The 23,623-nt window shown below is 45.3% G+C and overlaps 1 long non-coding RNA gene across 2 annotated transcripts in view; it reads right to left on the bottom strand.

The window, feature by feature from the left end:
- The window catches only part of LOC141084697 (uncharacterized), a 506,767-nt gene that overhangs the window by 274,711 nt on the left and 208,433 nt on the right, over positions 1-23,623 (bottom strand). For both annotated transcript variants that reach the window (XR_012231086.1, XR_012231085.1), the window contains exon 2: positions 21,096-21,170. This is a non-coding gene — a long non-coding RNA (uncharacterized lncRNA). The remainder of the gene's footprint in view (positions 1-21,095; positions 21,171-23,623) is intronic.

Genomic DNA, 23,623 nt, shown 5'->3' with positions numbered 1-23,623 from the left:
AAAAATTGGAGTCCTGACTTCATATGTTTAATCAATTAACATCACTTTATTTGACACAAAAAAAAATAATTACAAAAATCAAAAAATAATCAAAATGAGGTGAACATAAAGAACATTGTAGTGCCAGCAACCCTCCTTTGTTGCCCCTCTCTCCTATCAGGGATGCTGACTCACTCACTGCAGATCCCTCCTCCTCTGCACTGTTGACCTCGCTTTGCATGGCATTTTCCCAGGTTGGGTCAGTGTCTTCATCGTTCACCACCTCATCTTCTACTTCCGCACTCTTGTCTTTCTGACTTGTTGACTTAACAACATCACTTGATGGCAACTGTGTCTCATCATCATCTACCTCTTGAGATACTAATTGCACATGTGACTTCTTGAGCATGGGGACCTTGCAGCACTGCAGGATTTTAAACTTTTACGGCGTAGAGTCTGGCTGATTAATAGAGTCTGTGGCCAGGAGTCTTTTATAAAGGTGAATATGTAAGACTGATGTCTTTAACCCCTTTACCCCCAAGGGTGGTTTGCATGTTAATGACCAGGCCAATTTTTACAATACTGGCCACTGTCCCTTTATGAGGTAATAACTGTGGAACGCTTCCATGGATACTAGTGATTCTGACAAGATTTTCTCTTGACATATTGTACTTCATGATAGTGGTAAAATTTCTTTGATATGACTTGCGTTTATTTGTGATAAAAGCGGAAATTTGGTAAAAATTTTGAAAATTTCACAATTTTCCAACTTTGAATTTTCATCCCCTTTAATCACAGAGATATGTTACACAAAATACTTAATAAGTAACATTTCCCACATGTCTACTTTACATCAGCACAATTTTGGAACAAAAATTAATTTTGTTAGGATGTTATAAGGGTTAAAATTTGACCAGCAATTTTTCATTTTTCCAGCCAAATTTACAAAACCATTATTTTAGAGACCACATCACATTTGAAGTCACTTTGAGGGGACTATATGATAGAAAATACCCAAACATGACACCTTTCTAAAAACTGCACCCCTCAAGGTGCTGAAAACCACATTCAAGAAGTTTAATAACCCTTTAGGTGCTTCACAGGAATGTTTGGAATGTTTAAGAAAATGAACATTTACCTTTTTTTTTCCACAAAATTTTTTACTTCAGATTAGAGTTGAGAGAAATGGGTCGGTCATATTCAAAAGTTGGCGACTTTCGCTGAAGTCGGGTTTCATGAAACGAAACCCGACCATAGCGTGAGGTCGGCCACGAGGTCGGCGACCAAAGCGCCAAAGTCGCGTTTCAAAAGATGCTTCCAGTGCCCTTTTTCAGCCAATGATGGAGGACGCACACTGTGGGCAACGCGATGACATAGACATCGGTCACCACCATCTTTGAGAAGGGCATGCAAGTGATTGGCTGGCTTTGTGTGGTGTCACAGGGGCTATAAAAGGGCGTGAACGCTGACCGCCATCTTACTTATGCCGATCTTAGCATAGGGAGAGCTGCTGCTGCTGCTGCTGATTCTGTAGGGAGAGCGTTAGGCTGGGAAGAAGAACCAAAAAACTGCTTCTGCTGTTAGCGATTTCCACTTACAACACAACACTTGATAGTGACATTGGAGGCTCTATTTTTGTGCATCAGCTCTGTTGGTTATTAGGCTGCCTTATAAGGCTCCCTGATAGCTGCATTGCTGTTTGCACACTGCTGTGCAAACTGCTTTTTTAAAAGCAAAAATACTTTTCTTCCTCTTTTCTGCACAGTTACCAAGCGTTCATTTTTCCACCCTTTTGTGTGTGCACTGTGTAGCAGTCCTGCTTATTAGGCTGCCTGCGTCCATATTTGGACTGAGAGCATCATTGTCAGCATCCTCAAATCTCTAGTGAGATTCAAATCCTCACCAATCCTATAGACACCCTCCACCTTGTCATACACCATCCAATTTCAGCCTGTTACATCGAGATGTAATCTCTCCTGGGCCTGACACAATAGTTCAGCGTCCTCAAATCTATAGTGAGATTCAAATTCTCACCAATAGTAGATACACCTTCTACCTTGTTTTACAGTACCATATAGCTGGTGGTATTTTGGGTACATTTTCACAAAAATGAGGAAATATGGTGGAAGACGCCATGGAAGTGGGCGGGGGTTGGCAGCTGGTGCCGATGGTGGTGGTGGTGGTGTTGCATCTGTTGGTAGTGGCAATAGCACCTAAGGCAGGAGGTGTTGAGCCTGCGTCATCATCTGGCTCCACAAGGCCTCAAAGGCTCTCTTTTCTGGGAGTACGTAAACCACTTTTAAAGCCGGAGCTTCAGGAACAAATTTTGGCTTACATTGCTGACACAGCCTCCAGCTCTCTCGCCTCCTTTTCTGAAGTTTCAAAAAATAAAAGCACTGAGTCGTCAGTGGAGGCTCCTGGTCAGGAACAACAACTTTCCTTGTGTCCTTCACCCCTACCAAAAGTGTAGGATGTGGCAGGCCACACTATCGATTACTCCATGGAGCTCTTTTTACATACCATACCAGGGTTAGCAAGACAAATCGTAAATTCCCCAGTCCAAGATGAATCTGACATGGAGTGCACTGATGCACAGCCACTGCTAGATTTTTCTGCTGGTACATTCACTCAGAGCACTACATTGTCCTCGCAGTGTACTGAGGCAGAATCAGACCCTGATGAAACTCAGGTGCCCCTTCCCGCATACTATACCACCTTACACGGTGACACAGAGGAAGGTGCACATGAAATTGAAGAGGAGGTGATGGATGACCCAGTTGTTAACCCAGATTGGCATCCATTAGGGGAAGAGGGTGCCGCTGCCAATAGCTCAGAAGAGGAGGAGGAGGATCCGCAGCAGGCAATGACATCGCAACAGATGTTATCTGGCATGACCATAGCAGTCCAAAAATGTGTTACAAAAACCAAAAGGGTTGCAGGACAGCTTGGCCAGACGGTCAAATTAGCACAGCGTGCAAGGTCTCAAAATGTCTTCCATAGTAGGAAGAGTGCAGTGTGGCACTTTTTTGAACAAAATCCTAATGATCAGGCAAAAGTTATCTGTAAGAAGTGCGCAAAAACCTTTAGCCGAGGGAAAAATCTGAGAAATTTGAATACTAGTTGAATGCTTAGACATTTAACCACCATGCACTTGCAAGCGTGGACGGACTACCAAACCTCACGTACCACATGTGCACCTGCTCCGAATGAAGGTAGTCAGCAACGCTACATCGCTTCCCCCACTGTAAGCCCACCGGTTAGCACACCACCAGCAGCAAATGTCGAGGTGTCGTCGCAAGGGCAAAGCAGTCATGGAATCACAATTTATTGCTACGAAAGACTGAATCTAGGCCATCAGCAACACCACCAACACCATCACCATCACCAACCCTCTCTCAGTCCGCCATGTCCACCGCTAGTTCCACCATATGCAGCTCTCAAGTCCAGCTCACCCTACCAGACTCTGAGTAGGACAAGAAAGTACTCATCCTCTCATCCGCGTACACTGGCTTTGAACGCCCACATTGCCAAACTAATCTCATTAGAGATGATGCCCTACCGGTTGGTTGAAAGCAAAGCTTTCTGTGAGCTCATGGCCTACGCACTACCATGCTATGACCTACCCAGTCGGCATTCTTTTCGTGAAAAGCCATCCCAGCCCTCCATGTGCATGTGAAAGACTGCATTGTCCATGCACTCAAGCAATCAGTGAGTGGAAAGGTGCACCTCACAACAGATGCATGGTCCAGTAGGCATGGCCAGGGCCGTTACGTGTCCATCACTGCGCACTGGGTTAATGTGGTGGATGCAGGCTCCACAGGGGCCAGTGGCAGTGGGACACTGCTGCCTAGCCCACGGTATAGGAAACAGTTGGCTGTAGGCATTCGACCCTCCTCCTCCATAAGCGAAAGCTCGTCCACAGAGCACAGTCGCACGAGCACTCCATCCGCAGCTACCAGTATTGCACATGAGTTGTCCCACTATCGAACAGCTAGTGGTAAGCCTCAGCAGGCTGTGTTGAAGATGATGTGTTTGGGCGACAACAGACACACCGCGGAGGTACTGGCCGACTACTTGCAGCGACAAACTGAGTCATGGCTAGGCAGTCTACATCTTGAGGCAGGCAAGGCCATTAGTAATAACGGCTGGAATTTTGTGGCAGCCATAGCCCTATCAAAACTCAGACACATACCTTGCCTGGCTCACACCTTGAACCTGGTGGTGCAGTGCTACCTCAATAATTATCCATAGTTAACACCCCTGCTCAATAAGGTGCGAAGACTGTGCTCGCACATCCGCCGGTCGCCCATACACTCCAGTTGTATGCAGAAGCTGCAGCGATTGCTCCACCTTCCCAAGCACCGCCTAATTATCGACATTGCAACAAGGTGGAACTCTACCCTGCACATGGTTCAGAGGCTGTGCGAACAGAGGCAGGCTGTAATTAAGTTGTGGGAGGATACATGGGCAGGCAGTTTGCAGGCAGACATGGAGTTGTCTGGTGTGCAGTGGTCGAAGCTGAAAGACCTCTGTAAAGTCCTTCAGTGTTTTGAGGAATACACACGGTTGGTAAGTGCAGACGACGCCATCATAAGCATGAGCATTCCACTTATGCGTCTGCTCATGCAAACTTTGACGCACATTGAGGAGCAGGTGTCTGCAGCCGAGGAGGAAGAGGAGGAGGGAAGCCTTGATGACAGTTAGCCATTGTCTGCTCAGGGAAGTCTCGTGGACGAGGTGGAGGAAGAAGAAGAGGAGGAGGAGGATGATGGGGAAGATTATTTTGGGGAGGAGGATGCTTCTCAGGGGGCAAGAAAAAATGTTGGCGTGGCAAGGTCAGGTACAAAGTTTGTGCGTGACTGGAGGGATGTGGATTTGCCAGAAAGTGCTCCTCCACCCAGCACTCGCAGTGAATCATTGACACCTGGAACATTGGCCCACATGTCTGATTATGCCTTGCAGATCCTAAAAAGGGAACCCCGCATTGCCAACATGATGAACGATGACGACTACTGGTTGGCCAGCATCCTGGATCCACGCTATAAAGGCAAATTCCAAAAAATCATGCCACAGGAGAACCTAGAGCTAATATTGGCTAACAAACAAGCAACTCTGGTAAACCGTTAAACCGTTTGTTTGAGGCATTCCCAGCACACAGCGGCGGTGATGTTTTTCCAACGAACCGTAGGGGGCAACATGGAAGAGGTGTTCGTGGTGCACACAGCCGAAGTGGCTTTGGAGACAGGGGTTTCATGACCATGTTGTGGACTGATTCTTCAAGTACCGCTCACACGACTGGTAATACTGCATCGATCGAAAGTGACAGGAGACAGCAGTTGTCAACTATGGTAACAAACTACTTCTCCTCCCATATCGATGTTCTCCCTCACCGGTCATTCCCCTTTGACTATTGGGCCAGTAAACTTGACATATGGCCTGAATTGGCACAATATGCCTTACAGGAGCTCGCTTGCCCTGCTGCTAGTGTGTTATCTGAACGAGTCTTCAGTGCTGCTGGATCAATCCTGACAGAAAAAAGGACTCGTCTGTCGACCCAAAATGTTGATGATCTAACCTTCATTAAAATGAACCATGCATGGGTTTCAAAGGATTTAGTCCCACCCTCCCCTGCTGACACGTAGGTTGCCAGAAAAATGGTTTGCATTTGTCCTCCTCTTCCACGGACTTCTCCAATTACTCCATTTGCAGTTGCTGAATGTCCAACATCAACACATGCCAATTTTTCCACCATCCTAACTGGGCTGTCTCCCCCCACAGGGCCGGGGTCACCACCTGGCGCATGCACCCGTGCGAGTGCCGTTGCCCTGGACAGGTGGGTGGGCACACTCTTTGGCAATGGCACTGGCACAAGGCCCCTCATAGTAGAATCAAGTGTCTCTGACAGTGGGGGTGCACACCCGCCGTCAGACACACTGGCGTACTATGAGGGGCCCTGTGCCAGTACCGCCGCCCACGAGTGGGCCCCCCCTGCTTGTTCAGGGCACCAGCACTTGCAATACTTACCTCTCCCTGCTCCACCACTGTGTAGTCTGGCCTGTTAAATACTTCACTGGGACTGCCAATTCAGATTTGGTGAAATGATAGATGATGGTTAAGACATAGCTATGCCCTGTCCTGCTGGGCTCTATCTTCAGATGATCAATGGCTTCCATTTGTTATGGACGTCGACTCACAATGAGATGCAGTGGTGGTTTATCATCAGCTTTCACGGTTTTCCGACTCACAGACGTGTGACATTCCTGCCCACATTTTTAAATGTGTCCTCTCATGCCAATCCAATAGAATCACCTACGGCCTGTGGCTTGTGTCTTTTGCACTCCAAAGTTACCTGACAGATCATGATAGGCAGTGAGGACAATGTCTTCATCTGTCCCTGTGATCACAATTTGATGGAGATGAGTAACGGTGATGGGTTCCACGTACTGCGATACAGCAAACCTTTCTTCATAAGAACGGTTTTCGCTGTCTCCACAGACAAAATAATTGAGGGTCAGCATCACCTCTGAGAATTCTACTGGGAGTTTTTACCGTGATTAGTAATTCCAAAATTTCTGCAATCACTCGGCTTTCTGTCTGTACTTGTATCCATCTTGTTTCCTCTTGTGGAGAGTCCTTACTGTCTTACTGAGATTGAAATATATATAAAGATTGAAAAATACCCCAACAGTATGTACTGGTGTACCCTTCGAATACATTACCCTTTTTCTACTTTTTAGATTCTTGTTTAATCCATACTGAGGCTTGTGAGTGTCTTTGTCGGACTCTGGAAATATACACGCATATTTTTAATGTTTAAACTATGCTATATATATCTGCTATCCAGTGAAACTGTACCCTTTCTCAACTTTGTACAATCACGTCAAATCCATAGTGGGCCTGAGAGCCTCTGAGTCTGCCTCCTGATATATAGACATAGGTTTTTAATGTATAAATTATGCTATATATACCTGTTATCCGGTGATACTGTACCCTTTCTCAACTTTCTACAAACTTGTCGAATCCATACTGGGCCTGAGAACGTCTGAGTCTGCCTCCTGAAATATCTACAGAGATTTAGAATGTTTAAACTATACTATATATACCTGCAATCTGATGATACTGTACACTTTTTCTACTTTTTATATTCTTGCCTAATCCATACTGAGCCTGTGAGCGTCTCTGTGTGACTGATGGTGTATATATAGGGAGTTTGACAATCATCCTTTGACTGTATAGAGCTGTATGCTTCTGATACAGTACGATATATCTGATGTTATTTTGGGTTCATTTTCTGTAACATTTTGAAGTTTAGTGGAAGAGGCCGCGGATGTGGGCGTGGGGGGGCCAGCTTGTACTGATGGTGGTGGTGCATCTGCTGGTAGTGGCTAAAGCACAATAGCAGCTAAGGCAGGAGGTGTTGAGCCTGCGTCATGGTCTGGCTCCGGAACGCCTGGAAGGTTACCTTTTCTGGGAGTAGATTAACCGCTTTTAAAGCCGGAGCATCAGGAACTGGTTTTGGCTTACATTGGCGAAACAGACTCCAGCTAATATGCCCTCCTCTTCTGAAGTTTCAAAAAATGCAAGCACTGAGTCGTCAAGTGCTGGCTCCTGGTCAGGAAGAACCCCTTTCCTTGTGTCCTTCACCCCCACCAAAAGTGAATGATGCAGCAGGCCACACTTCACATTAGTCCATGTAGCTCTTTCTATCATACCATGCCTGGGTTATCAAGTCAAATCGTGAATTCCCCAGCCCAAGATGAATCTGACATGGAGTGTGGGTGGCCAGCCAGGGCAGTGGGGTTAATCGGTAGCGGGCCGGTGTCTCAGAGGGATGTGTCACATTAGTGGTGATGACCCGTTCCGTGGCCCTGGGCGTCCATGCAAAGGGGTGAATAACGTTTATAGGTGAATGATACGTGACGCCACCTGTGGTTTCTGATCAGATTGACCTGCGCTGCAGTGTCGCTTCTCTGGGACAGATGTTGTGGTGCAGCTAAGGTGTAGAAGCCCTGCACAGGTAGGGACATAGTCGCAGGGCAGATGAAAGAGTTGGTAGATGGTGTGCAATGCAGGATGTAGCAGAGCCGTGCGCCAGGCGCAGGAGAAAGATGACAGACACAGTCGTGCAGTTCCTTTACCTGTACTTGGTAAGTGCCGTCCAGGACCCAGAGTACAGATGGAGAAGGAGTTGGTCAGCCTGGAAGCAAATTTGGAATTCTCTCTCTGCAGATAGGTAGTGTGGCCTCCGTTCTAGCGCTTATCTGAGGTACTCGCAGTACTGAGTTCACTGAAGTTCCCCCTGTTGACTCTTTTGGAACTTTCTTGTATGGCAGGCAGCCATAGCCTTTTCCTTCTGGCTCACACATGTCGCTGCTGGGGCCTCCGAGCCTTAGTTGGGAACAGAGGATTTACAGCTGCTACTTCCTCCGGTTTCTGCTGCAGGACCGTCAGTGTCCCTACAAACTCGGAGACCAGAATACCGACCATGTGCTCCAGCTAGGAGTGAGCCTTAACTCTGCTCATCCTCCAGCTTCCCTTCTCACGTCCACACACTTCCCCTTCCCTTCACAGACTGCCCTAACTTCCCTCCTCCCGACCACAGAGAGCAGCTCCTCAGCAATCAGGTTTAGAGGTCTTCCTGCTGGCCTGGAGTGGGAACTGTGTTCTGTGTTGGCTTAACTGCTAGAGATATCCTTCGTTGCTCCCAAGCATGACATCACACTCCCTAGGAGGAAGGTAATGCCACTGTGGCGACCGTACTACTGGGGGCGCCACAAGTGCACTGATGCCCAGCCACTGCTAGATGATTCTGCTGGTACATTGACCCAGACCAATACATTCCCCTCGCACTCTACACAGCCAGAATTTGACCCTGATGAAACTCAGGTTCCCCTTCCCACATACTATACCACCTTACACGGTGACAAAGAGGAAGGTGCAGATGAAAGTGCAGGTTCCTTGAGCAGGTGGGGGGGCATTCTCATGGGCGACGCACTGGCACAGGGCCCCTCATAGTACGCAAAAGTGTCTTTCCCACCCCCACCCCCACCCCACCCACTGCCACCCACTGTCAGACACACCACCGTACTATGAGGGGCCCTGTGCCAGTGCCATCGCCAACAAGTGGGCCCCCCCTGCTTTCTCAGGATCACAGCACTTGCAAAGTTGAAATACTTACCTCTCCCTGCTCCACCGCCATGACATCTTCCGCGTTTCCTGACAGTGACATTCTGGTCAGAGAGCGCGTTGACATCACGTCTGTACGCCCTCTGCCTAAACAGTCCAAGTGCAGTGAGATGGAAGATGGGGACGACGAGGAGTCCAGACTAGTACAGGGATTCCCTAGCGAGGAGACTTATTTAATTGTTTTCAATGTTGGGACAGCTATTTTTGGGGAGCACTATACTCTGGAGAATGATATATGAGGCCCACCATACACTGGAGCATTCCAAAGGTGGACATCAGACACTGGAGCAGCATTTACAGGGCCCATTATGCACTGGAGCATTAGAAATGGGGCCCATTATATATGGAGCATTATTTGGGCCCATAACACAGTGGAGCTTCATCCATGGGGACCAACATATACTGTAGCATATTGTGGAGCTCATCATATACTGTTTCAAACATTATATGGGACCAATGATTCTGTATGGAGAAATATATGGGCCTCATCACTCTGTATGGCACACTATGCGGTGGCCACAATACTGTATGGAGAAATATACTGTACATTTTTGGAGTTATTGGAGAATTTAAGATGGATATCAGTCATGAGATGTAAGAAGTGAAGTATTTTTCATTGTACTATACCGCTATTTCTCTGCCGTATCAGAGGATCATGAATTGTGGCATGTGTTAAAGAAGCCCAGTGACACTCTTTGGCCCAGGACCAACAAAAATCTGGAGCCAGCCCGACCCCCCCCACAACTTTAGCCAAATAACCCCCAGTTTTCAATGCCTAAATATTATTATAAAGTAAATTAAGGTTGACAAGCTTAAGTAATAAGAATTGATGTTTTTGACATTAAAATGGGCACTGTAGGTGTGTTTCCTGTCCTCCACTCCCTGCCGACCTTGGTTCCCCATTGACTTGCATTGGGTTTCGTGTTTCAGTCGGCCTTCGACTTTTCACGATAATCGGCCGATTTCGTTCGACCCGACTTTTGAGAAAGTCGGGTTTCATGAAACCCGACTCCCCCCGAAAAAAGGCAAAGTCGCTCATCTCTACTTCAGATCCATTTTTTTTTATTTTACCATGGGAAACAGGAGAAATTGGACCCCAAAAGTTGTTGTACAATTTTTCCTGAGTAGGCTCATACCCTATATATGCGCCGTTTGGCTTTTTAAAACAAAATTGGCTGGAATTGAGATCAGATGCCATGTCACGTTTGGAGAGCCCCTGATGTGCCTAAACAGTGGAAGCCACCCACAAGTGACACCATTTTGGAAAGTAGACCCCCTAATGAACTTATCGAGATGTGTGGTGAGCACTTTGAACCCCAAGTGCTTCACAGACGTTTATAATGTAGAGCCGTAAAAATAAAAAATCATATTTTTTCACAAAAATAATCTTTTTGCCCCCAATATTTTATTTTCCCAAGAGTAACAGGAGAAATTGGACACCAAAAGTTGTTGTGCTGATACTCTATATGTGGGGGTAAACCACTGTTTGGGCTCATGGCAAAGCTCAGAAGGGAAGGAGGGCCGTTTGACTTTTGATGCAAAATTGGCTGGAATTGAGATCAGACACCATGTCACGTTTGGAGAGCCCCTGATGTGCCTAAACAGTGGTAACCCCCAAATTCTAACTCCAACCCTAACCCCAACACACCCCTAACCCTAATCCCAACCACAAACCTAACCCTAACACACCCCTAACCCTAATTCCAACCCTAACCCTAACCCTAATCCCAACTGTAATTGTTATCCTAACTTTAGCCCTAACCCTAACTTTAGCCCCAACCCTAACCCTAACTTTAGCCCCAACCCTAACCCTAACCCTAGCCCTAACCCTAACCCAAACAATGACCCTAATGGGAAAATGGAAATAAATACATTTTTTTCATTTTATTATTTTTCCATAACTAAGGGGGTGATAAAGGGGGGGTTTGATTTACTATTTATAGTGGGTTTTTAAAGCAGGTTTTTATGTTTGGCAGCTGTCACACACTAAAAGACACTTTTTATTGCAAAAAATAGTTTTTGCGTCACCACATTATGAGAGCTATAATTTTTTTTATGTTGGCCCACAGAGTCATGTGAGGTCTTGTTTTTTCGGGACAAGTTGACGTTTTTATTGGTACCATTTTTGGGTACATGACATTTTTTGATCGCTTTTTATTCCGATTTTTGGGAGGCAGAATGAACAAAAACCATCAATTCATGAATTTCTTTTGAGGAAGGCGTTTATACCATTCTACATGTGGTAAAATTGATAAAGCAGTTTTATTCTTCGGGTCAGTACGATGACAGAGATACCTCATTTATGTAATTTTATTGTTTCATGTTTTGGCAGTTTTATACAATAAAAACTATTCTATATAAAAAATAATTATTTTTGCATCCCTTTATTCTAAGAGCTATAACTACTTTATTTTTCCGGTGATGGAGCTATATGGCAGCTTTTTCTTTGTGGGACAAGATGACATTATCAGCAGTACCACATTTATTTATATCCGTCTTTTTGATCGTGTGTTATTCCACTTTTTGCTGTTCGGAGGTATGATGATAAAGCATTGTTTTTTTTCCTTTTCTTTTTCTAATGGTGTTCACTAAAGGGATTAACTAGTGGGACATTTTTATTGGTCAGGTCGTTTTGGACACGGCGATACAAAATATGTTTACTTTTATTGTTTAGATTTTTTTATTTAAATATTTATTTATTGATGGAATAAATATTTGTCCCACTATGGGACACTCATTTTGTACAGGCTGATCGTTTCTATAGCATGCAGATCTGCATGCTATAGAAACTGTCAGCGCTGCAGCTTCTGTACACTAACCTATGAGACTTCCTGACATGCACTGTGCAAGACAGAAAGTTTCAAAGCTTTGGAGTCCCGATCCAAAGGCAGAGTGGCTGTCACAGCTGACATCCCCTCTGCCTGCTCCCGGAATGCTGCGATCATGTTTGATCACAGTGTTCTGGGGGTTAAAGTGCCGGGAGTGGTCCATGACCACTCCTGGCACATAGTGCCGGGTGTCAGCTGTGAAAATCGTTAGGCCGGGGTCACACTAACCGACGCAAAATACGGTCAGTATTTTACATGCATAATACGGATGAATGGCCCCTAAACAGTGCTCCGTATGTCATCCGTAATCAAGGTGAGGTTGCGTATTTTGCGCATGTAAGCATCCGTATGTAATCCGTATGGCGAGATTTTCTCGCAGGCTTGCAAAATGGACATATAATGTAGCCCTATGACAGGGTTTATAACAGAAACCAAAGAATAGATATAGACACACAGAATGTATATATATATATATATATATATATATATATATATATATATATATATATATATATATATATACACACACACACACACACACAGTTGTGGCCAAAAGTATTGACACCCCTGCAATTCTGTCAGATAATACTCAGTTTCTTCCTGAAAATGATTGCAAACATAAATTCTTTGGTATTATTATCTTCATTTAATTTGTCTTAAATGAAAAAGCACAAAAGAGAATGAAGCAAAAAGCAAAACATTGATCATTTCACACAAAACTCCAAAAATGGGCCAGACAAAATTATTGGCACCCTCAGCCTAATACTTGGTTGCACAACCTTTAGCCAAAATAACTGCGACCAACCGCTTCCGGTAACCATCAATGAGTTTCTTACAATGCTCTGCTGGAATTTTAGACCATTCTTCTTTGGCAAACTGCTCCAGGTCGCTGATATTTGAAGGGTGCCTTCTCCAAACTGCCATTTTTAGATCTCTCCACAGGTGCTCTATGGGATTCAGGTCTGGACTCATTGCTGGCCACCTTAGAAGTCTCCAGTGCTTTCTCTCAAACCATTTCCTAGTGCTTTTTGAAGTGTGTTTTGGGTCATTGTCCTGCTGGAAGACCTATGACCTCTGAGGGAGACCCAGCTTTCTCACACTGGGCCCTACATTATGCTGCAAAATTTGTTGGTAGTCTTCAGACTTTATAATGCCATGCACATGGTCAAGCAGTCCAGTGCCAGAGGCAGCAAAGCAACCCCAAAACATCAGGGAACCTCCGCCATGTTTGACTGTAGAGACCGTGTTCTTTTCTTTGAATGCCTCTTTTCTTCTCCTGTAAACTCTATGTTGATGCTTTTTCCCAAAAAGCTCTACTTTTGTCTCATCTGACCAGAGAACATTCTTCCAAAACATTTTAGGCTTTTTCAGGTAAGTTTTGGCAAACTCCAGCCTGGCTTTTTTATGTCTCGGGGTAAGAAGTGGGGTCTTCCTGGGTCTCCTACCATACAGTCCCTTTTCATTCAGATGCCGACGGATAGTATGGGCTGACACTGTTGTACCCTCGGACTGCAGGGCAGCTTGAACTTGTTTGGATGTTAGTTGAGGTTCTTTATCCAACATCCGCGCAATCTTGTGTTGAAATCTCTTGTCAATTTTTCTTTTCCGTCCACATCTAGGGAGGTTAGCCACAGTGCCATGGGCTTTAAACTTCTTGATGACACTGCGCACGGTAGACACAGGAACATTCAGGTCTTTGGAGATGGACTTGTAGCCTTGAGATTGCTCATGCTTCTTCACAATTTGGTTTCTCAAGTCCTCAGACAGTTCTTTGGTCTTCTTTCTTTTCTCCATGCTCAATGTGGTACACACAAGGACACAGGACAGAAGTTGAGTCAACTTTAATCCATGTCAACTGGCTGCAAGTGTGATTTAGTTATTGCCAACACCTGTTAGGTGCCACAGGTAAGTTACAGGTGCTGTTAATTACACAAATTAGAGAAGCATCACATGATTTTTCGAACAGTGCTAATACTTTTGTCCACCCTCTTTTTTATGTTTGGTGTGGAATTATATCCAATTCGGCTTTAGGACAATTCTTTTTGTGTTTTTTCATTTAAGACAAATTAAATGAAGATAATAATACCAAAGAATTTCTGTTTGCAATCATTTTCAGGAAGAAACTGAGTATTATCTGACAGAATTGCAGGGGTTTCAATACTTTTGGCCACAACTGTACATTGTGATTCTGTGGATTTTATTTTTGATATTCTATCTATGTCTTCATCAGTGGGCAAACTTACAAAATCAGCAAGGGATCAAATACTTACGGTATTTCCCCCACTGTATGTAACCTAACATAATATATACCACACTTCACATTTAACCTTCTGTTGCCACAATGTCTTCATCTACACTTACTAGAATAAAGTATAAATATCAAATATATTCTAACAGTTGTTCTTCTGTGTAACACAAGTTCTAAATGCCAATAGAATAAAATAGAGTAAATCTAATCTTACTTTGTTCAGTTTATCTTGGTTAAAATAAACATCATTTTCTAACTCTAAAAAAAGTGCACTCCAGCTGATATTATTCTCTTCCATTACTTGTGTTGACATGGAGTATGCAGTGCCAGCTTTTGTTCGATGAAGTGAAAACTGGCAGAGACCTGAACATTATCTGAGAGAATAAGCTTTTTGGAATGCTACTGTGTGCTAAATAGAGTTACCCCAGCCCAGCTGCAACCATAGCAATCACAATTTGAAGAAGATAAATCTGCTTTTGAACATCTTACAAAACAAACTGAAACAGGAGTTTTCAACACCTTTTAAAAAGTTATATCAAAATAAAAAAATTAAAGACTACAATAAAATATGATTTAAACACAGACCAAGATGGAATTAATAGAAGAAACAAGACTTAGTACAGAGCCATTGTATCATAATGGTAATGAGTCACTAAAGCTGTCTAGAGGCTCATTTAGACAAAGTTCACACTTGCGTTTGGCTGGTCTGCATATGGCTGCATACATCCTCCCTTAACCCCTTCACTACCAAGGGTGGTTTGCACGTTAAGGCTGTGTGCACACGCTGCGGATTAGGTGCGGATTCATCCGCGCGGATTTTGTAAAATCCGCAGGTGAAACCGCAGGTCAAAAGACCTGCGGTTTTACCTGCGGATTGCTCTGCGGTTTTGCCCTGCGGTTTTCCATCTCCTCAAATGGAGGAGATGGCAAACCGCAGGAGAATCCGCAGAAAGAATTGACATGTCAATTCTTTCTGCGGATTGAAAACCGCAGATAATCCGCGCGGAAAATTCTGCACCGTCTGCATTGCGGTTTTTGATTCCCATAGGGAATCATGGTACTGTACACCGCAGCAAAAACTGCTGCGGGTCCGCAGCGGCCAAAACCGCTGCGGAACCGCAGCAAAATCCGCAGCGTGTGCACACAGCCTAACTCCCGGGACAATTTTTACAATTCTGACCACTGTCCCTTTATGAGGTAATAACTCTGAAACGCTTCCATGGATCTCGGTGATTCTGACAATGTTTTCTCATGACATATTGTACTTCATGTTAGTGGTAAAATTTCATTCAAATAACTTGTGTTTATTTGTGAAAAAAAACAGAAATTTGGCGAAAATTTCGCAATTTTCCAACTTTGAATTTTTATGCCCTTAAATTGCAGAGATATGGCACACAAAAAACTTAGTAAGTAACATTTCCCACATGTTTACTTTACATCAGCACAATTTGGGAACCAAAATTTTTTATTGTTAGGAAGTTATAAGGGTTAAAAAGTTGACCAGCGATTTCTCATTTTTGCAAAACCATTTTATTTTTAGGGACCACATCACATTTGAAGCCACTTTGAGGGGTTTATATTATAGAAAATACCCAAAAGTGACACCATTCTAAAAACTGCACCCCTTAAGGTGCTCAAAACCACATTCAAGAAGTTTATTAACCTTTCAGGTGCTTCACAGGAATATTTTGAATATTTAAAAAAATGAACATTTAACTTTTTTTTACAAAAAAAATAATTCAGGTTCAATTTTTTTATTTTACCAAGGGTAACAGGAGAAATTGGATGGCAAAAGTTATTGTGCAATTTGTCCTGAGTACGCTGATACCTGATATGTGGGGGGAACCACTGTTTCGGCACATGGCAGAGCTCAGAAGGGAAGGAGCGCCGTTTGACTTTTTCAATGCAATATTGGCTGGAATTCAGATCGGACGCCATGTCACGTTTGGAGAGCCCCTGATGTACCTAAACAGTGGAATCCCCCCACAAGTGACCCCATTTTGGAAACTAGACCCCCAAGGCACTTATCAAGATATGTGGTGAGAACTTTGAACCCACAAGAGCTTCACAGAAGTTTATAACGTACAGCGGTACAATTAAAAATCATATTTTTTCGACAAAAATGATCTTTTCACCCTCAATTCTTATTTTTCCAAGGGTAACAGGACCCTAAAATTTATTGTGCAATTTGTCTTGAGTACGCCGATACCCCATATGTAGGTGTAAATGACTATTTGGCGCATGGCAGAGCTCGGAAGGGAAGCAGCGCCATTTGACGTTTTAGGTTGGAATTAAGATCGGACACCATGTCGCGTTTGGAAAGCCCCTGATGTACCAAAACAGTGGAAACTCCCCACAAATGACACCATTTTGGAATCTAGACCCCCAAAGGAACATATCTAGATGTGTGGTGAGCACTTTGAACCTCCCAGTGCTTCACAGAAGTTAATAATGCCCGTGTGTGAAAATAAAAAAATCATATTTTTTCCACAAACATGATCTTTTAGTCCCCAATTTTTTTATTTTCCCAAGGGTACCAGGAGAAATTGGACCCCAAAAGTTGTTGTCCAATTTGTCCTGAGTACACTGATACTGCATATATGGGAGAAAACTACTGTATGGGTACAAGTCGGGGGTCGGAAGGGAAGTAGTGACATTTTGGAATGCAGACTTTGATGGAATGATCTGCGGGTGTCATGTGCGTTTGGAGAGCCTCTGATGTGCCTAAACTATTCAAACTTCCCACAAGTGACCTCATTTTGGAAACTAGCCCCTCTCGGAACTTATCTAGATGTGTGGTGAGCACTTTGAACCCCCAAGTGCTTCACAGAAGTTTATAACGCCCGGGCGTGAAAATAAAAAAATCATTTTTTTCCACAAAAATGATATTTTTGCCCTCAATTTTTTATTTTCCTAAGGGTAACAGGAGAAATTGGACCCCAAAAGTTGTTTTGCAATTTGTCCTGAGTAGGCTGATACCCCATGTGTGGGGGTAAAATACTGTTTGGGCGCATGGCAGAGCTTGGAAGGGAAGGACCACCATTTGACTTTTTCAACGTAGAATTGGCTGGAATTGAGATCAGACACCATGTTGCGTTTGGAGAGCACCTGATGTGCCCAAACAGTGGAAACTCCCCAATTCTAACTCCAACCCTAACCCCAACACACCCCTAACCTAATCTCAGCCCTAACCCTTGCCCTAACCTTAGCCCTAACCCTAGCCCTAACCTTAACCCTAATGGGAAAATGGAAATACATACATTTTTTTAATTTTATTATTTTTCCCTAACTAAGGCTGGTTTCACATTCGCGCTTTTTAAGCGCACGCACGGCCGGGGGTAGCTCCGCCCCCGAGCCGGCTCTCTGCCCGGCGTGCCCGCCCCTTCCTTGTAGCGCCGCCTCCTAGCGCACAGCGGCGCCTGCGATCGGCGCACCCTATCTTTAGCATAGGGTGAGCAGATCGTGCGCAGGCCGTGCGCTAGTTGCGCTTTGACCTGCGCTGCGCACTTTTGACGGTGCGCCGTGCACGCCAAAATCAAACTTTTCGGATTTTGGCGCGCACGGCGCACCGTCAAAAGTGCGCAGCGCAGGTCAAAGCGCAACTAGCGCACGGCCTGCGCACGATCTGCGCACCCTATGCTAAAGATAGGGTGCGCCGATCGCAGGCGCCGCTGTGCGCTAGGAGGCGGCGCTACAAGGAAGGGGCGGGCACGCCGGGCAGAGAGCCGGCTCGGGGGCGGAGCTACCCCCGGCCGTGCGTGCGCTTAAAAAGCGCGAATGTGAAACCAGCCTAAGGGGGTGATAACAGGGGGTTTGATTTACTATTTATGGCGGTTTTTATATTTGGCAGCTGTCACACGCTAAAAGACGCTTTTTATTGTAAAAATAGTTTTTGCATCATCACATTTTGAGAGCTATAATTTTTCCATATTTTGACCCACCAAGTCATGTGAGGTCTTTTTTTTTTGCGGGACGAGTTGATGTTTTTATTGGTATCATTTTCGGACACGTGACATGTTTTGATCGCTTTTTATTCTGATTTTTGGGATGCAGAATGAACAAAAACCAGTGTTCCATGAATTTCTTTTGGGGGGTGCGCTTACACCATTCCGCGTGCGGTAAAATTCATAAAGCGGTTTTATTCTTCGGGTCAGTACGGTTACAGCGATACCTCATTTATGTCGTTTTTTTATGTTTTGGCGCTTTTATGCAATGAAAACCATTTTATATAAAAAATTATTATTTTTGCATCGCTTTATTCTACGAGCTATAACTTTTTTACTTTTTTGCTGATGATGCTGTGTCATGGCTCGTTTTTTGCAGGACAAGATGACATTTTCAGCGGTAGCATGGATATTTATATGCGTCTTTTTGATCGCGCGTTATTGCACTTTTTGTTCGGCAGTATGATAATAATTCATTATTTTTTGCATTGTTTTTTATTTTTATTTTTTAAGGGGATTGCTAAAGGGGTTAACTAATGGGACAGTTTTATAGGGCGGGTCGTTACGGATGCGGCAATGCCAAATGTGTACTTTTGTTTTTTTTTTCTTTTATTTCCAAAAAATGAATTTATTAGGGAATTTTTTTTAATTTAGCGATTTTTTAAAAATTATTTTTACACTTTTTTTTATTTTTTTTAACTTTATTACATTGTCCCAGGTGGGACATCACGGTCCTGTGACAGATCGCTGATCTGTCACATCACAGATTGCTGTGACAGATCAGCAATCTGTCACAGGCACTACACAGGCTTCCTCCTTGCCTGCGCTTTGCAGGCATGAGGAAGCCAGCTCCCTGCAGGCCCCCGAAGGTCCTCGCCGCCATATTGGATTCGGGGACCTGCAGGGAAGGAGACCCCCGCAGCAGCGCTGCACATTGCGCTGCTGTGGGGGGCTCAGGGAAGCACGGAGGGAGCCCCCTCCCTGCCGATGCTTCCCTTTAACCCCCGGTACACCGCGATCGTGTTTGATCGCGGTGTGCCAGGGGTTAATGTGGCGCCCCTGACACATTGTGCCGAGTGTCAGCTGTGATAATCAGCTGACACCCGGCCGCAATCAGCGGTGCTCACCACGTGGGCGCCGCTGATTGCTATGACGTAATATTCCGTCCATGGGAATTAGGTCCCAGGTCACATGTTCGGAATATTACGTCCACTGTAGGAAAGGGGTTAAACTCTGCCTATGCTCCGCCCACTTCCGCAGGCATCCTGCGTTGTCTTGCGTACCTATCTTTAACATTGGGTATGCAGGGACATGCGTTGCATGTGGATGCATCCGCATATGGCATTTTGACGTGCCCGCCGACATCAACATGTTGCATTTCTGGATAATTATTTGCCAGATAAACTGATCTTGCTCGTTGCGGGCTGCAGGCACTCCAGCTGTGGTTCACTCTGACCGACGTAGTTAGAGCTGTCTTGTGGGCGGTAAAGGGATGCTCTGACCAGGTGGGTCTGCTGCTTTAGCGATTTCTAGTGTGGGCAACTCAGTGTTCATCTCCCCAAGGGGGGTAGGTGGCACATCATTGAGGCTTGGGCAGGGAGCTAACATTGCCTCTTCTTCATCGAAGTCAGGGACTGGAGCTGGGAGCACTTCTGTTTTTTTTCAACTCTTCCCCACTTTTGAGTTCCTAGTAGTGATGAGCGAACGTGCTCGCCACTACTCGTTACTTACCCGAGTATCACTGTACTCGGTGTACTCGGCGAGTACCGAGCATATCTGGGATTACTTGGCGGGAACTCGGATCTCCACCCAGCTTTTTTGATGGACTTTACAGACCCAATCACGATGCAGGGATTGTCTGCCAGGCAATGAAACTCCATAGCCATCTTTGTTGTGGTCGTGCAGTGATTGACTGGCCGCGCAGCATGATCAGGGGTATAAGAGACCTGATGCCGCCCTGCTCGGCGCATTCAGCTCCGGATTTAGATAGTGTAGGGAGAGCTGCTGCTGAGATAGGGTCAGAATTGGGGATTTATTAGTCAGTGTGGGGTCTACCATAGTACACTACTCAAATGCAGCTAAACAAACAGTCCTTCTAAGGACTAATTCCGGAGTTTATAGGTTCCAGTGTCAGGTAGGCAGGGTAGTGTATGTTGCTCTATGCACATCAGTGCAAAGCCTGCAGGCACTGTATGTGTGTATACAGATCATTGCATACATCAAGAGGGTCGATTCCCTTCCCGTCTGCTGGTGCTGCTGCTGCTACCCGTATGATATATTGGCCGTATATACCTAGCCTCAGGTGTAATTGGCTTTGAAAAATTTTTTGGCCAGGGCTAATAGAGCTTTTTTTTATTGCAAAGCAATCCAAAGCACTTTTTTTCCTCCATTTGGTTTTTGACAGTGCACAATAGAGCCAGATCCTTTTCCTAGCACAACATGAAAATCCAGCAATGTTAAAGGGGTCCCAAACATCCCTTTTGAGTGCGCAGAGAAATATTTAATTTTTATGTGGTACAGTTGAGAAGAATTTTTTTGAGTGTCTTACACAATTTCTTGACACTATTTTGCTGAACCCTCCCAAAAAGTACATGCAGGTCACATATTTTACAGTGTGGTATATCTGTGACATGCCTCATCCATCCATCTGCTAAAAATTTAGGTCTTTTTAGCCCTAAATTCAATTTTTTTTTGCTGTCTGACACTGTACTTATATACAGCACTATTTAGTCAAATAAAAAAATTACAGGCCACACATTTGTCGTAGTGGTATCTCCGTGCACACTCATATTTGTGCGTGCTCAAAGTTTGGCTAGTTTACAGCAGTTTTCTTTTTTGTCCTGGGTGTCACTGTACTTATATACATAATACAAATAATACTCGCGCTATGAATCAATAAAAAATAATTACCTGTGTTACTGAGGCAGTAGACTCATGAGCATTAGATGTTAAGAAGATAGAAAGATGGGAGTTTGGTTGATCAAACTACAAAAAAGAAGGAACAGACATTTTTATACGGAACCAATTTACCCAGTAAATATTTTTAAAACAGCTACTACTAGTATTACAGTGCTGATGTGAATAAAATCAAATGTTATAGATAAACCATATGCAATAATGTGCTTATAAATAAAGTGGCTTTAGATGTGGTCCAAGTTAATCTAACCCCAATATGTCAGGTACCTCTAAGAGGAGTGCAGTTAGATTGGCTGAATAGTTCACCACTAAAGGTGGTCTTTTGAGCAGTGACATAGGTGGATGCCGATGGCATGTACTTAGCTTGAGGAGAATCCTGGCTGTTAGAAGTGAGCGGATAAGTCCTAGAGCTCTGTTCTGGCCGGTAACAGGCTCTATGTACAAACAAATGTCCGGTAATCCTCAGAGAATAAGGGACCCCACGTAGATGGTGTGGAGGCGGGGAAGCAGATAAAATTGCTGGACGCTCACCAGGCTTAGCGGTGTCAGACAGCGGCAATCACACCAGCAGGCCCGGATTGGTAATATAACCAACCGGGCATTTTCCCGCTGGGCTGCTGTCATGTGGGCCGCCGTCATGTGGGCCGCAGGCGGCAGCGCCCAATCATCTGGCCGCTTGCCAGCTGATGCGGCCACTGGCCTGGCTGTTGCTCCTGCCGCCGGCCCTCTGCGGGCACGGTGGTTATAGCTTCCAACCCTCCCGCACTGCAGGGAGATAAGCCGCCAGGCCCCCCCACGCACCCCATCCTTGCCGTAGCATGAGACCTCCCCCTCGCAGCCACTCACAGCGTCGCTTGCTTGCTCTCTTCTCTGTTCACAGGACCTGTGATGAGGTCACAGGAGGGGAGGAGTCCGGGGTCACACAATCAGGAGGCTTTGTCCAGACCCCTGATCATGTGACCCCTGACTCCGCCCCTCCTGTGACCTCATCACAGGTCCTGTGCGCTCAGCCTTGCCTCTTGGTGTCAGCGAGACTCTGCTGTGCTGTCGTCATGGTGCTGGATGAGGTAAGTATGTGTGGGGTCAGGAGGGGTTTACAGTGTAGATGTAGCAGAGCTGTGTGTGTATGAGGTGTACGGAAAAGAGCCGTGTGTGTACGAGGTGTACGGAGCGGAGCCATGTGTGTACAAGGTGTACGGAGCGGAGCCGTGTGTGTACAAGGTGTACGGAGCGGAGCCGTGTGTGTACAAGGTGTACGGAGCGGAGCCATGTGTGTACGAGGTGTACGGAGAGGAGCCATGTGTGTACGAGGTGTACGGAGAGGAGCCAAGTGTGTATGAGGTGTACAGAACAGAGCCGTGTGTACGAGGTGTACGGAGCGGAGCCGTGTGTGTACGAGGTGTATGGAGAGGAGCCGTGTGTGTATAAGGTGTATGGAACAGAGCCGCGTGTACAAGGTGTACGGAGCGGAGCTGCGCGTTTACGGGGTGTACGGAGCGGAGCCGTGTGTGTACTTGGTGTACGGAGCAGAGCCGCGTGTGTATGGGGTATACGGAGTGGAGCCGTGTGGGTACGGAGTGAAGCCATATGTGTACGGGATGTACGGAGCAGAGCCAAGTGTGTACGAAGCATACAAAGTGGGCTTTTCCCACGGACACAGGAGTACATGGCGGAGCCCCGAGGAGCATTTTAAAACACACACATGACGTTCCACCTTAAGTAATGTGCTGGAAGCTGTCCGGAAATGAAATAATTTCTTGAGGAGATTGTGACGGAACCAGGAATGCTTCAGATCCATCACGTGTCCTCCTCCAACAGCGCAGACAGCAGGATCGACTTGGAATCGGGGAAGCCGGCCATGTGAGCGGATCATGATATGTCCTGCACCGGGAGGCTCAGGTGGGCACTACAATGGGAGCCGGGCTGCTATAGTATCTTTATAGAATCTATCTTTCTCATTCTCTGTTCTGTCTTTCCCTTATTTCCTTTCTCTCTCTCTATTCTTTCTTTCTCTCTCTAATCTTTCTTTTTTTCTCTCTCTCTCTCTGTTCTTTCTTTCCCCTCTTTCTTTCCTCTTTCTTTCTCTCTGTTCTTTCTTTCTTTTCTTTACTTCTTTCTTTATCTCTCTGTTCTTCCTCTGTCTCTCTCTGTTCTTTCTTTCCCCTCTTTCTTTCTCTCTGATCTTTCTTCTTTCTCTCTGTTCTTTCGTTCTCTCTCTTTTTTCTTTTTTCTCTCTCTCGCTGTTTTCTCTCTTCCTTAGTGCCAGTCAGTGTGCCCATAATGCCAGCCACTGTGCCCTCAGTACCAGTCAGTGTGATCAGCAGTGCTAAATGGGTGCAATTAGGCGTGGATATGGGTGTGACTAGTGGTGAAATGGGTGTGGCCGGGCGTGGCCTAAAATTTGCAGCGCACGCTGCGCGTGCTGCTGTCTTTGTCCCTCTTTCCCTTCTTCAAAAGTTGGGAGGTACGATAGGGGCAGCTATGACCAGGGGGTCTGGTTGCCCAATGGATAGCAGTTCTGC

The sequence above is a fragment of the Dendrobates tinctorius genome, unplaced genomic scaffold (assembly GCF_039654945.1).
Source record: "Dendrobates tinctorius isolate UK_male_01 unplaced genomic scaffold, ASM3965494v1 ptg000026l, whole genome shotgun sequence".
Taxonomy (NCBI): Eukaryota; Metazoa; Chordata; class Amphibia; order Anura; family Dendrobatidae; genus Dendrobates; species Dendrobates tinctorius.
Note: the sequence above shows the minus strand (reverse complement) of the source record. Positions and strands in the feature narration are given on the sequence as shown.